Genomic DNA, 12,455 nt, shown 5'->3' on the forward strand with positions numbered 1-12,455 from the left:
GTTTGAAAAAAAAAAAACCCAAAAAACCCATATGATTACAAGTCAGGGTTTTTCTGGGTTTTTGTCAAGCTTTCCCCTGTCTTGTTTAAAGAGTACATTCTTCTGCCATTTTAGTTAAATAAAATTGATGGCATACTGACATGGAAAAAATTTCTGGGGAAATGACACTGGTAATTTTGGGGAAAATTTTTTATGCATTGGAGCATTCTTATTTACCTTACTCTGACGTGTTTAGTGCTCATTAAATGTGCTGGGTTGACAACTAGAGCTGGTTGGGAACTTTTTGACACATTTTCTTTTGGTTGGAAAACGCTGATTTGTCAAAGATTTCTTAGGTCCTGGATGGAAGGCAGAGACCCACCTCAGAACAGCCAAGTAATCAGGGAACTCACCTGGGATGTGGGAGATTAAAATCCCCACTTTGCCCAATTCAGAGCAGGTCTTGAACCTGCATCTCCCACGTCCCAGGTGAATAATAGACCACTGGGCTATATAGAATCAGTCTCACTCTCTTTCTATCCCAATGAATATTTATACAAAGTGGAACAGCTGGAACAGGAGAGTTAGAAAGACTCACCGTGGAGCCTGGTGGTAAGGGCACCCACCTGCGTCTTCCATTTCCCCAGAGAGAGCTCTAATCATTGAGTTGTTGTCTATTCAGAGGTAAGGGTGTCCTCAGTCTTGTGTGTTGTTGTTGTTTTTTTTTCAAAACAATTTAAAAGATCTTATTTTTTTTCTGATGTGGAATGAAAAGAAATTTAGAAACTTTAGAATTTTTCACAAAAAGAATTTTTTTTTTCCTGGCCAGCCCTGTTGACAACCCTAGATAATAAAGTTCTTTTTTTTTTTTTAATAGAACATGTACAGCATGGATATACTTCTTCCTATATGCTACATCCCTGATATAGAGAGACCATATCTCATCTTTAGAGCTGAGATGTCAGTTCAGATTCCATGCCAGTTCAGTGCATGTCCTATCTGCTGAGACTTTGTCAGGTAGACACCTGTCCACTAGCAGCTGAACTCAGAACACCTACCTTATTTCAGAAAGGCCACCAAAGAGCCAGTGGATAATAACGGCTTCTGGTCTCTATTGGGCTATGTTGAATTTGAACTAGTGATCTGAATGTATTTCCGTTACAGACAGTTCCCAGCAGACATCTCAATGAAGACTGAACAGTTGTTGGATATTGTTACCACAGACTTTGAAAGAGGAATAATCTTTGTGTGTCCTTGGCTCTAACAAAATGTTGGAATTCACAGCCACTGTGAGCCTACCTATTTATATCTGGCTATTTTTCTGCAATTAACAAAATTACAAATGCCTCCTTTTAAAAATCACTTGACTACTTTATCTGTATTGTTTTGTGAAGAGCATTCTTAACTTCATTGACATTCAGTAATGTTGAGGTGTTACTAATTATTCCCAGCATGAATGCCTACTTGTAATTGCAATTTATCATGAATGCTTATGACTTGGTAATGATTTTTCAAACCATTTTTTCTCCCTTCCACCCCTGCCGCCCCCCATCCCCCACCACCAAAGTCTTGAGGGTTTATTGTTTCTAAAACTATTGAATAACCTGCTGGTTTGAAAATAGTAGCTAATGCATACCACCTACTGGTAATAATTGCATCTAAGCCCTTTACCCCTTTTAGCATGTTAATGCTGTGAAACATAACAAATTCCTTACAGTCAAAATGCTCAGTTTTCCTTTAGTGGATCTTTAGTTTAATGGTCTGTTTTGCTCAAACTCAATAGAGTATTGTAGCAGAAAAGGACTTCTTCCCTGATTCAGAAAGCAGACAACTAAATATATATTGGCTCTGACTCCCTGAAAATTTCCCTGACATGTGGTAAATGAATCCTGTAGTGCAAACAGCTAATCTCCCACAACCCTACAGATGGTAGACGGGAAGCCCTGGAGCCCTTCTGCTCACTCTTAGACCAGCAGCACCAGGGTTCCTCTATGTTACAGACATCTAGCTGTGTACAGTGCTTGTAAGCCTGGCACGTCACTTAGAGTGAACCTTGTTGTAATGCAGAATTTGGTCCCTCATCCTTTAGGAAGAGGGAAGTTGTGGTTAGGGGGAAGTGGTTGCCAGAGCAAATATGTAGTGTATTGTGACTAAGTGTTACCTTCTATATGTATGTATATGTGTACTCTATTTTTGGTTTTGTTGTACTATGAAGAAGTATAACTGAACTTGACTTTAAAATTAATATAAAAACAGTGATTTTCTTATATTTACTTCTGAAGGAATGAGAAGCAAAACAGGAGACATTTGGATAGGATTTTATTCATCAGTAAACTTTCAAGTAATCCTATTATGTGTTTGTGGTTTATTGCCACCTATGTGATTTTTCAAATTGCTAATTGAATTCAGGGCACAGGCTTTGAAAGAGCTTTTACTCCCATTATATTTGTCTGTACTCTATATTCTAAGCCAAGATTCACTGAAATGTACAAAGAGGCAAAGCATATAAAAATGATGATGACATGTACCAAAATGAGCAGGCACAAATAATTATGAAAATGTAAATTACATATATTATCCACGTTTGCATACTGGAATTTTATAACAGGACTTTGACCTTGAAAATGGCATTTCTAACACACCTGTGAAAGTAATGGCTGCTGTGTTCTCTCCATCTTAACACTTTTCTCTTGGATTAGAAAATGAACTTCCTAGTTTTTCCTCAAATACTCATAGGGCCACATTTATCCCTAATGTAAGCCCACAACGGTCAATAGAGTAATACAAGAGATACATTTAGCCCAGAAACAGTTGTGGTCAAAAATTAAAAACTTGACAGTAGGATTTTCAAAGCCACCTGAGGGATTTGGATGTCAACTCCCATTAATTTTCTTACATTCATGTAATGTATAAATATAACCAGTCTCCGACTGGGTGCCTAAATTAAGTACCCAAACCATATTTAGGTAACTAAATCAGTAAGCTGGTTTTCAAAAATGATATGCACCCATAGCTCCCACTGACTTTAGGTGCCCAGATATAGGTTTACTGACTAACTTCAGGCATCCAAGTTCCAAAAGGTTGTCTGTAATCTCTCTAAAATGTCCTTGCTTCTTTTTGGTAGAGGAGGATGGACCTTTTCCTCTAAGGTTCCCTTCTCAATGCCCAGGCAAGCATCTTCCATTCCTAAGCTCACACTAAAAATGTGAGCTGTCAGAATCAGACAGATAACATTATGTGCAGTGGCAAGCTATGGTTACAGGAATCTACTAGAACTGGGCCCAAGACACAGAGTTCAGATCCACATCCAATCCTCTCCAAAGTATGAGATGATGATGCAGGGGAGTTCAGATCCAGGATTTTTGCTTCAGCCTAAAAGAAATGGTGGTGATTGCTATGCAAATGCCCAGAGATATCGTTATGGCAGACATCACCAGGTGGTACTGTTACACGTAGTCTTCTAAGTTCTTTCCCTCGGAGGACACACTGTGGTGTTAGTTTGAGGTTAGGCAAGCTTTTGGTGTAGAGACTGCTTTAGGAGAGAGAGAGCTGTGTAAGAAGTCGAGTTTACTCTCTGTCTTGGGATCTGATGAGTGTTAATTTTTGAGGCAGAGTTGCTTCTTAGGAACCCAAAATTGGTTTTGGGCTGAGATTCCAGGAAGGAGGGATTGCTCTGCATGCTGTTTCATATCTTCTTTTCCAGGACTGGTGTATCTACATGTGTAAATAAAACAAATTCCATTTTGAATATATCCAGACTCCACATATGCTCCCCTGGGAAGCCAATCTGCAAGGCCTTGGACATCTGCTGCTGCTAAAACAAGGGGAAATGCTGATAGGGTTGCTAAGGGGAAATGCTGATAGGGTTGCCACCTGTCCAGGTTTTTTCAGGATTATTTCTTTTTTTAGGTACTTGTCCTCAGACATCTCTAAGGGTGCTCAGTACACACTGCTAGTGGTCCAGTTTTATGGGCTCAGGATTGTCCCAAATGTCTTGTTTTTTTGTACCTGAGAATAGGATTGCTAATTTTGTTGGACGTATTCCTGGAGGTTTCATCACATGACATGATCTTTAATTAAAGATTAATTCCTGGAGACTCGAGGACAATCCTGGAGGGTTGACAACCTTACCTGAGAGGTGGCAACCCTAGATGCTGGTGTCAGAATGGGACACTGGTATCAGAAGAAGGGGCAACAATATGATAAATTAGAAGAGGTAGAAGTCAGTTGTGAAGTTTGGATCTGGATCCAGAGTAGTTTAATCAAATTCAAGTTTTGGTTTGGGCTCATCTCATTCGCTGTCAGCAACCCTCTCACTAAATCTCAAGTTTTATTTTCAGTGAAGAGAATTGCTTTTTCCTGCAATTAGTTGATGGCCACATTAGCAAAAGCATTTTCCCCAGTATCTAAAATAGCTCCAGAAAAAAAATTCCAGTAGTTCTGCAAAATATTTTTGAACAGCTTCAGTTTAGCCAACTGAGGCCTTGTCTTCATTAGGGAAAAAAAAATGTGTTAGCTGAGACATGGTAACTAATATGAGGTAAACTCCTGGAAAGACAAGGCAGTTTGTAGTTTTCATGTGTTAGCAGGTTGAGGTAAAGGCTGTGAGGGAACCAAGGGTTTACCCTGGCATGTTAATACACGTGAATACTGTAAACTAACTTGTCTTTACTAGCATTTTGCCTCATGTTGGTTATCATATGCTAGCTAAATTGAGCTAAGAAAATATTTTTTTCCTTGTGAAGATCCATTCTGAGATTCGGAAGTAGAGAGAGAGAGACATAGGGCTTGAGTCTGTTACACTAAGGTCTGTGCTATTGTTGCAGTCTAAGTGGCCTTAAAGTTGGTGGAAATGGCCCCCTGAGAACAGTGATTGTGTAGAGCCCCTTCCCCTGCCCCCCCAATCAGTATAGAGCAGTTGAAGGGCTCTGTGTCAGCCCTGCTTCTAGTCCTACACATAAGGCCATGTCAGGGAATGATGAAGCAAACAGCGGTGTAGGCTGGACACAGTGGAGCTATGAAAACAACTGATTTTTCAGTTCATTGGCTGCACCAATAAATAAATAAAAATTGTTTCTGGTTCACCCGAAAAGAACTTTTTAAAAAAAATTTCAGCAAACTAGAAAAAGAATGGTTTGGGGTCGAACTAAACATTTCATTTTATTTTCAAGAGGTTTTTTTAACAGGTGTAATTTTTTAAAATAAAACTGAAGTAAATTTCTATACAAAAAGTTATTTTGAATAAAAAAAAACCCACACAATGTTTCATTCTGAAAATGTCAGAACAGAACTTTTTGATTTTTTGGGTTTGATTTTTGTTTGCTTGTTTTCATCTGAAACAATTCAGCGAAATTCATTAAATGTTTCAGTGGAGACAAATTTGTATTTTTCAGCCAAAAAAATGTTTCCTCGCTTTAGGTCTCAGTGCATTACATCGTGACTCTTCAGTGCTTCCGAGGGTCTTATCAGTAGCCAGGCATATGGGCAGCCCTGGGTTTGCTCTAACTTATAGTCCCCTCTTTCCCTTTCCTCTCAATTCTGCCCCAAGAAAAGGGATGGGGGAAATGAGGCACAGACCCAGCCCCTAAATTATTTATTTAGGGACATAAGTTTCCAAAAAGTAGGTATGCTGCTTTATTTTTATCTTTAAAAGTATCTTCACTAAAGCACATGCTATTTTTAGGCATGTCTGAGTCTGCTATTTTTGTAGCATTCTGCTTAATTTAAAAGAAAGGGAAGGTCTGCATTTTCCCAACTTTCATGTTAATAGAGAACAGTTGGAAACTTTAAAAAGCCCAATGTAGAAAAATATGGTTGCTTTGCTTCACCCTATTAATCTAAAATCTGGGTGCCAGCTGGGTAGAATTCAAGAGAAAATGGTTTAACTCTTTTTGGCCTCACATAAGGCCACTTGTACATTTTCATGCAGATGTTTCTGGGGGCATCTTTGTAGTGGGAGGGGCAGCATGGGAGAAAGCACAAAAGTGCTTGTTTGAAAACCCAACAAGTGGGCAATGGAGGCTGATATTCTGAGCTGGTCAGAGGCAGGAGTCAATATCTCAGTAGCAAATGAGGAAATGATTCACATGGTCAAGTTTCTCAGGGTCACGTGACTAGTGAAACATTGACTAGGGAAGACGTTTCCCTATAAAAAGAATTATTTATGCTTCTATTGCTATTATTTTAATTAGTCTTCTTTTCGGATGCCAGAGCCTGCCAAGTCAGTTTGCAGCAGTCTCATCAGTGAAGTGCAGAACCCTCGGGACACCATCAAATCTGGCCACAGGGGAGTCGTCAGTGATGTGACGTTGTCTGTCTTTGACCATAGCCATGTGTGGGATCATTTTGTTGGTCCCAGGTGTGAAGGCTGCTTGCACATTGACCCTGGCCCATTCAAAATTGGTTCAACAGAGCACATGAGCAGTACAGCAAATCAAAGCCAGGTACACACATGGTTGGGTCAGATATAAGAGACTGGTTGTGGATGTCACCTGCAGACCAATCTTCAGAACAAATCAATGTTGCAGAGAAATCTGGGCAGGGCAAGTGCACTCGCAACAGGTGTCTTGATGACAGGCATGCTCTTGGGTGGCTGAAGAGGTCTGCATATAGTGGTAGGCTCAGGTTTGCCCTGATCTTCTCAACCATTCTGGTCAAAGCATCCCCATGACGGATGTGTGGGGAAGTGATCTTGCTTAATAATGGCATGCCATGGTACTGGAGTGCGTCAAATGGGCCAGTTATGATGGGCATGGCTGAATGTAGTTGTGTGTCAACCAACTTGATGTGAGATGAGTAGAGCCAGACTGGAGCACAGTATCCTGCTGCACAGTATGACAAAGAGCTAAACCAGCTGATCAGAGGATTTGAGCATTTGCTCTCCATGCAGTGCTGGCCAGGTTGTTTAGAAGGTTGTTGTGCATCCTCACCTTAGCCACAGTTTTCCACAGATGGTTAAGATATGTGTGGGATATATCTAGGGTTCATTTAAGAGAGACTGTGGGGTTCATGTTTCAGTTATTAACACCTGTGTGCTTTACAGACAGAAGAAAACGTCTAGTTCAGCTACCAGTTGTCGGGCTAGACAAAGAAATCACAGGGTGCTCTGACTTGGTGCAGGGAGAAGCCCTGCACGGAGCTACACCAGGAGCAAGCAGAGCATCAAGCCACCTTTGTACGGACACCCCTCATGAGCACTTTCTTCATATCAGCCTGCCCTCAGGCACTGGCCCAGTATTTTTCTCATCTACAATACAGTACTAAGTTCTAGGGCTAGAGAAAGACTTACCATAGCTCTGAGTATGAAGTGGTGCCAGTCCAAGAGTAGCACCAAAAATGAATTGTAACTCAGGCAACCTCAAGTCACAGTTTCCCCTGAGCTCCTGTGTTGCACAAGATGAAAGAGTGGAATTCAGTGCTTTGGCCCATTGCCAGACACAGTGTATACAGGGCTGGATCTGGCTTTTTTGCTGCCCCAAGCAAAAAAAAAAAAAAAATCGGGGTGGCCAGAACGGCAAAGCAAAAAAAAAAACAACGTGTGGCGCGGTCGGAACGGCAAATCAGGGGGAAAAAAACGTGCAGGGCGGCCGGAGCGTGGGTGCAGAGGAGACTCCCTGCGCTGCAGACATGCCCCAGCTAGTGGGGGGGAGGGGAAGGAGCGGGGAGGAGAGAAAAGGGGGGCCAGGGCTTCTGCGGGGCACTTGCCACGCGGCCCTGATCACTGCGCTGCCTGCAGGAAGGGCGCCGCGCTGCTCCGGTTGGCGGGGAGGGAAGGACGCGGCTGCCCTGCCGGGCTTGCTACAGACCTGGCACCGGCTGGGGCAGACGGAGTGTGCAGCCCGCTCCCAGCAGGGTACTCCCCTCCTCCACGCCGCCATCCCGTAAAGGGCGTCCGGATTGACGAACCAAAAAAAAAAAAAAAAAAGCGGCCATGCCGCCCTAGGATTGGGTGGCGTACCGCCCCATAGAATCTGCCACCCCAAGCATGAGCTTGCTCGGCTGTTGCCTGGAGCCGGCCCTGAGTGTATACCTTCCCTTAGTCCCAGCATGGGGGAGCAGTGGCCTGACTGAGCCTGTTCTTCCCCTCCGTGCCCCAATTCCTGATCCAGGCAACCCATACACAGCTTTAGGGGAGGATGCGATGGAGTAGGGCTTACTGCTTTTATTTCTCTACCTCACGCCATGTTACAATCAGGCCTATACTTTTTATTTTAAAACCTCCTGTTTCATTTCAGCCCAACTTTATTTTAACTGACTTTTTTCAAATTTGAATTATTTACATTTTCATTAAAAATCTACTCAAGCTAAAAAAAAAAAAAAATCTTTTACTTCTTCCAAAGTCCTGCTGTTACTCCCCAGTGTTCATGTCTGACTTAAAGAGTAATTAAAATAAATATCAAGTGCTACTGAAATTATTAATAAATTATACAATTTACATTCAATTGTAAGTGGAAGAATGCTTGCACTTCCCTTTTAAAAAAGCAGCATGGTACCAGACGGGAAGGAAGTGTGCTAATTACAGAGCCTTCATGAAGCTTTAGAATTCATGACTGAAAAGTTGATCACAAGATGCAAAGGAGGCAAAGTAAGCATTTTAATTTTTTATACCTCAGCATTTTGAATCCCAAAGCTTGCTATTAACATATATAACAAAATTTGCCTCATGTTTTTTCCAACATTTTGATATTTCATTATCTTTTCCATGTAGAAGAGTTATAGACATTTAGGGCCAGATTCTGATCTCATGCCAGTTTTCGTTGAGATAATTCCATTGACTTTACTGGAGTTACTCCTGATTTATACTGTTTTAACTGAGATCAGTTTCTTTTCTAAAAAAAATCCTAACATTTAATTGCTTTTTATCCATAGCATGCCTCTTTGGACCAATGACTGTGCAACTTGAATACTGACATGCCAGCCAACAATGATTTGAGCATACAGGACAAAAAACAGAAGTTTCTTAATTTTATGAAGAGGCAACAGAACCAGAGTATGCTTCTCTACAGTGATTCTGTCCATTGTTACATCTGAGAGTGAATGTGAAGGTATTCATCCATCTTGCTTTTTGTCCGGATGTTGCTACTTAATTTGGAAATTATAGTGTCCTTTAATAAAAGACCGAGAAGAACACCAATGTAATGAAGGAAGATCTAATTCTTAGCTAGTTTCTGTACAATTTTGCTGGAGCAGATATGTTTAACTAGCATATTATTATGCAACTTCCAAGGATGTGCTTCCTATATGTGTGTAGTTATAGTCAAAATACCAGTTCCCCATAGTTGCCATTGTCTGTCTTGTCCTCCGTCTACTCCCCAGTTCATACTCCCAATTCCCTTTTTCTCCAGGCTTCTGTCCCCCTGCCCTGCATCTCTTTTCCTCACCCTTATTCCTCACCCATCTGCATTCAAATCAAGTTACTTCCTCCTTCATTCTCCCCCGGCTCCAGCAGCAAGAGCATTGAAAGCACGGGTGAGACAGTCTCCCCACTCCCAGTCCTAGTGCCAAAGTGGCCCCCAGTGGCTGGGAAAACCAACTTATGTTCTTATGTAAAACCCCAGCTCAGCCCTGGAAGCCCTAGGCAGGAGCTTACTCATTCACTCTGTGGGGATGGTGCATTCACAGTTTGGTCAGCACTAGCAGCTGTGAGGGGATGGAGCATGCCCAGTGAGAATGGACTCTTCAGAGAATTTAACAGCCAAATTCTAATAAGTCTTTATTTTGAAGTCCCTGCAGTAGAAATAGATTAATACTGTTTATATTTAGTATTAATTTAAATATTTATTATTGTGTGTATTGAGAAAAATGGGAGCTGCCCCTTTTTGAATAGGGTGGGGGCACAGTGAGTGAGCTACTGCACAGTCTAGAGCACAGATATCAAACGTATGGCCTGCAGGCCGGATCTGTCCCATGAACAGAGATGATAGTAAGGCGGTACGCCCTGGTACGGTGTACCGGCAAGAGCCGGTGCCCCCTACTGGGGTGGATCGGCTTCCCCTGGCGGCAATTTAAAGGGCCTGGGGCTCCCAGCAGCGGCTGGAGCCCCAGGGCCCTTTAAATTGCCGCCAGAGCCCTGCTGCCGGAGCCCTGGGGAAGTGGCGGCGGGGCTCGGGCGGCGATTTAAAGGGCCCGGGGTGCCTGCCTCAGCTATCGCCCTGGGCCCTTTAAATCATCCCTGGAGCCCCAGGGTAGCGGCAGCAGGGCTCCGGCGGCTATTTAAAGGGCCCTGGGGCTCTAGCTGCTGCTGGAAGCCCCAGGCCCTTTAAATTGCCGCCAGGGGAAGCTGATCCACCCCAGTAGGGGGCACCGGCTCTTACCGCCTCCCCAGGGCTCCAGCAGCAGGGCTCCAGGGACGATTTAAAGGGTCCAGGGCTCTGGTAGCCGCTACCACCCCAGGCCCTTGAAATTGTTCCCGGAGCCTGCTGGAGCCCTGGGTAGAGGCAGCAGCGCTCTGGCGGTGATTTAAAGGGCCAGGGGCTCCCAGCTGCCGCTACTGCAGCAGAGCCCCAGGCTCTTAAAAGCTCTGCCAAAGGCTGGGGCCCCGGGCTAGCGGCAGCATCCAGGAGTCCCCCCAATGGTGATTTAACATGCTCGGGGCTCCACTGCAATAGCGGCAGCTGGAGACCCGGGCCCTTTAAATCACCCCCGGGGCTCCCAGCCGCCTGTGCAGCTGGTAGCTCCGGGGGTGATTTAAAGGGTCCGGGGCTCCCAGCTGCTGCTACCACTGCCCCAGCCCTGGGCCCTTTAAATCCTGATTTAAAGCACCCGGGGCTTTAAAGGCCCCGCCTCTTCCACTAGAGGCCACACCTTTTCTGGTTGAGACCCCGCCCCCTCCTAAGGCCTCCAGAGTACCAGTAAGTCCTTTAAGTTACTTCCCCCTGCTCATGAAACACTTTCATTCAGCCTGCAGACTTCACATGAATCTACAGGCTTGTCGGCATGATCCCAGAGTCTGCACTACAGGGGTATGATTTGCAGAGTGCACCAGTGTAGTCTAACTCTAACTCCCCGGTGTAGTCCAGGCTAATGTGCACTGATGTAGTCCTGTTTCAAGCAGGGCCACATCAATGTGCACTGAGGAACGTTTAATGTGTGCCAGCAGGGTCCACACAAAGGTAATTAGAGCGCAACATTGGTGTGCTCTAGTCCAGATTCTGGTGCAGCAATCCAGCAAAACCTCACAAAGAGGTGTAGAACCACTTGGTCCCGTTTAAGAGGCATAGGGGAGGCGTACGTCTGATGGAAACTGGTGCATGTCCAGATGAGGAGAGTAGATACCCCAGCTTGGCAAGTCAAAGAAAACTAAGTTTCAAATAAGTCAAAGGGTGAATGTAAGTAATTACTAATATGGTTTATCTTAATGTAGATCTATTTTAATAATTTTTGCTGAATGTGGCCTGTACCAAGTATCAGATCAGACCTGTTGTATGAAATGAGCTTGACACCCCGGGTCTAGAGTGTTGAGAGTGTGTGCTGCTGCTGCAAGAGGAGGCTAGCCTGTTGTGTGTCCTGAGGTCCCTGCCAACAAGAAGCTCCTACAGAAAATGATTTGAACTCCCACAATAAACCATGTTCTCTTTGAACAGATGGGTGTTACGATTGTTAGCATTGACTGAACATGTGCGAACTGTGATTTGTCAAAGGCTAATAATTTGGCCAGGTTTGGGCAGATACTCACAAGGGAGGCAAGAGGCACGTTCCTGACACAAACTCCACCCTCCTGCTAAATTTCAAATCCCTGCTCCAAAGCATGGTGGCACTAGAACTTCTCCATAAAATAGTTACGATTTTTTTTTAACATGGGCAAAACAGGGTTTTTTTCCCCTAATCTTGTTCTCTGAAACAGGTGAACCATTTTAGCCATAAATTTCTAAAAGTTTCTGAGGCAGACATCAGTATGGACAACGGCAGCCCAAATGTTTTAAGTGGCGCAAAGTTATAAACAACTGAAATGGCCTTATAATGGTAAATGTCCATCAATCTCAACTGTAGGTGGTGCTTTTGTTTGAAGAAATATTAAAACAATAAAATTTAATTTAATTATAGTCAGGGACAAACTAATACAATCAAGAGCTCTATCTATGTCATTACACAACCTCCCTCCCACACATCCCAGGGCTTTGTCTCGGTGGCCTCACGTTGTGGCCCCACCCCCACTTGGAATGGCAGGCGATCCCAGTCCCTTAAGGTGGAGCAGCATCAAAGACCAATGTTGGGACAGCAGGGGTTTTCTTACCTCAGTATCTCCAGGAGGAGGCACAATGAATGTGTCCAATGCTTACCACAGCAGCTAGGGTGTATCTGCTTGTATGGGGGCCAGGGCCTGATGCATTCTCCTTCCTGTCACACATGCAGTCCTCTACTCGGGTGGTAATGGGATGTGGTCTAGAGCAGTGGTTTTGGAGTAAACACCTGACTGAGATTCATAGGGCCGTTCACACCTCCCAGAGCTCGTGTTTCAGGCTCGTTTGCAGACTCAG

The 12,455-nt window shown here is 43.8% G+C and overlaps 1 protein-coding gene across 1 annotated transcript in view; it reads left to right on the forward strand.

Annotated features, from left to right (window-relative positions):
• The first annotated feature begins 748 nt into the window (after positions 1-748).
• The window catches only part of PIK3C2G (phosphatidylinositol-4-phosphate 3-kinase catalytic subunit type 2 gamma), a 372,244-nt gene continuing 360,537 nt past the window's right edge, over positions 749-12,455 (forward strand). The window contains exons 1-2 of the mRNA XM_034782026.1: positions 749-1,268; positions 8,848-9,023. The gene's annotated coding sequence lies outside the window, so the exon portion shown is untranslated. The remainder of the gene's footprint in view (positions 1,269-8,847; positions 9,024-12,455) is intronic.

Source organism: Trachemys scripta, chromosome 1, assembly GCF_013100865.1.
Source record: "Trachemys scripta elegans isolate TJP31775 chromosome 1, CAS_Tse_1.0, whole genome shotgun sequence".
In the NCBI taxonomy this organism is placed as follows: domain Eukaryota; kingdom Metazoa; phylum Chordata; order Testudines; family Emydidae; genus Trachemys; species Trachemys scripta.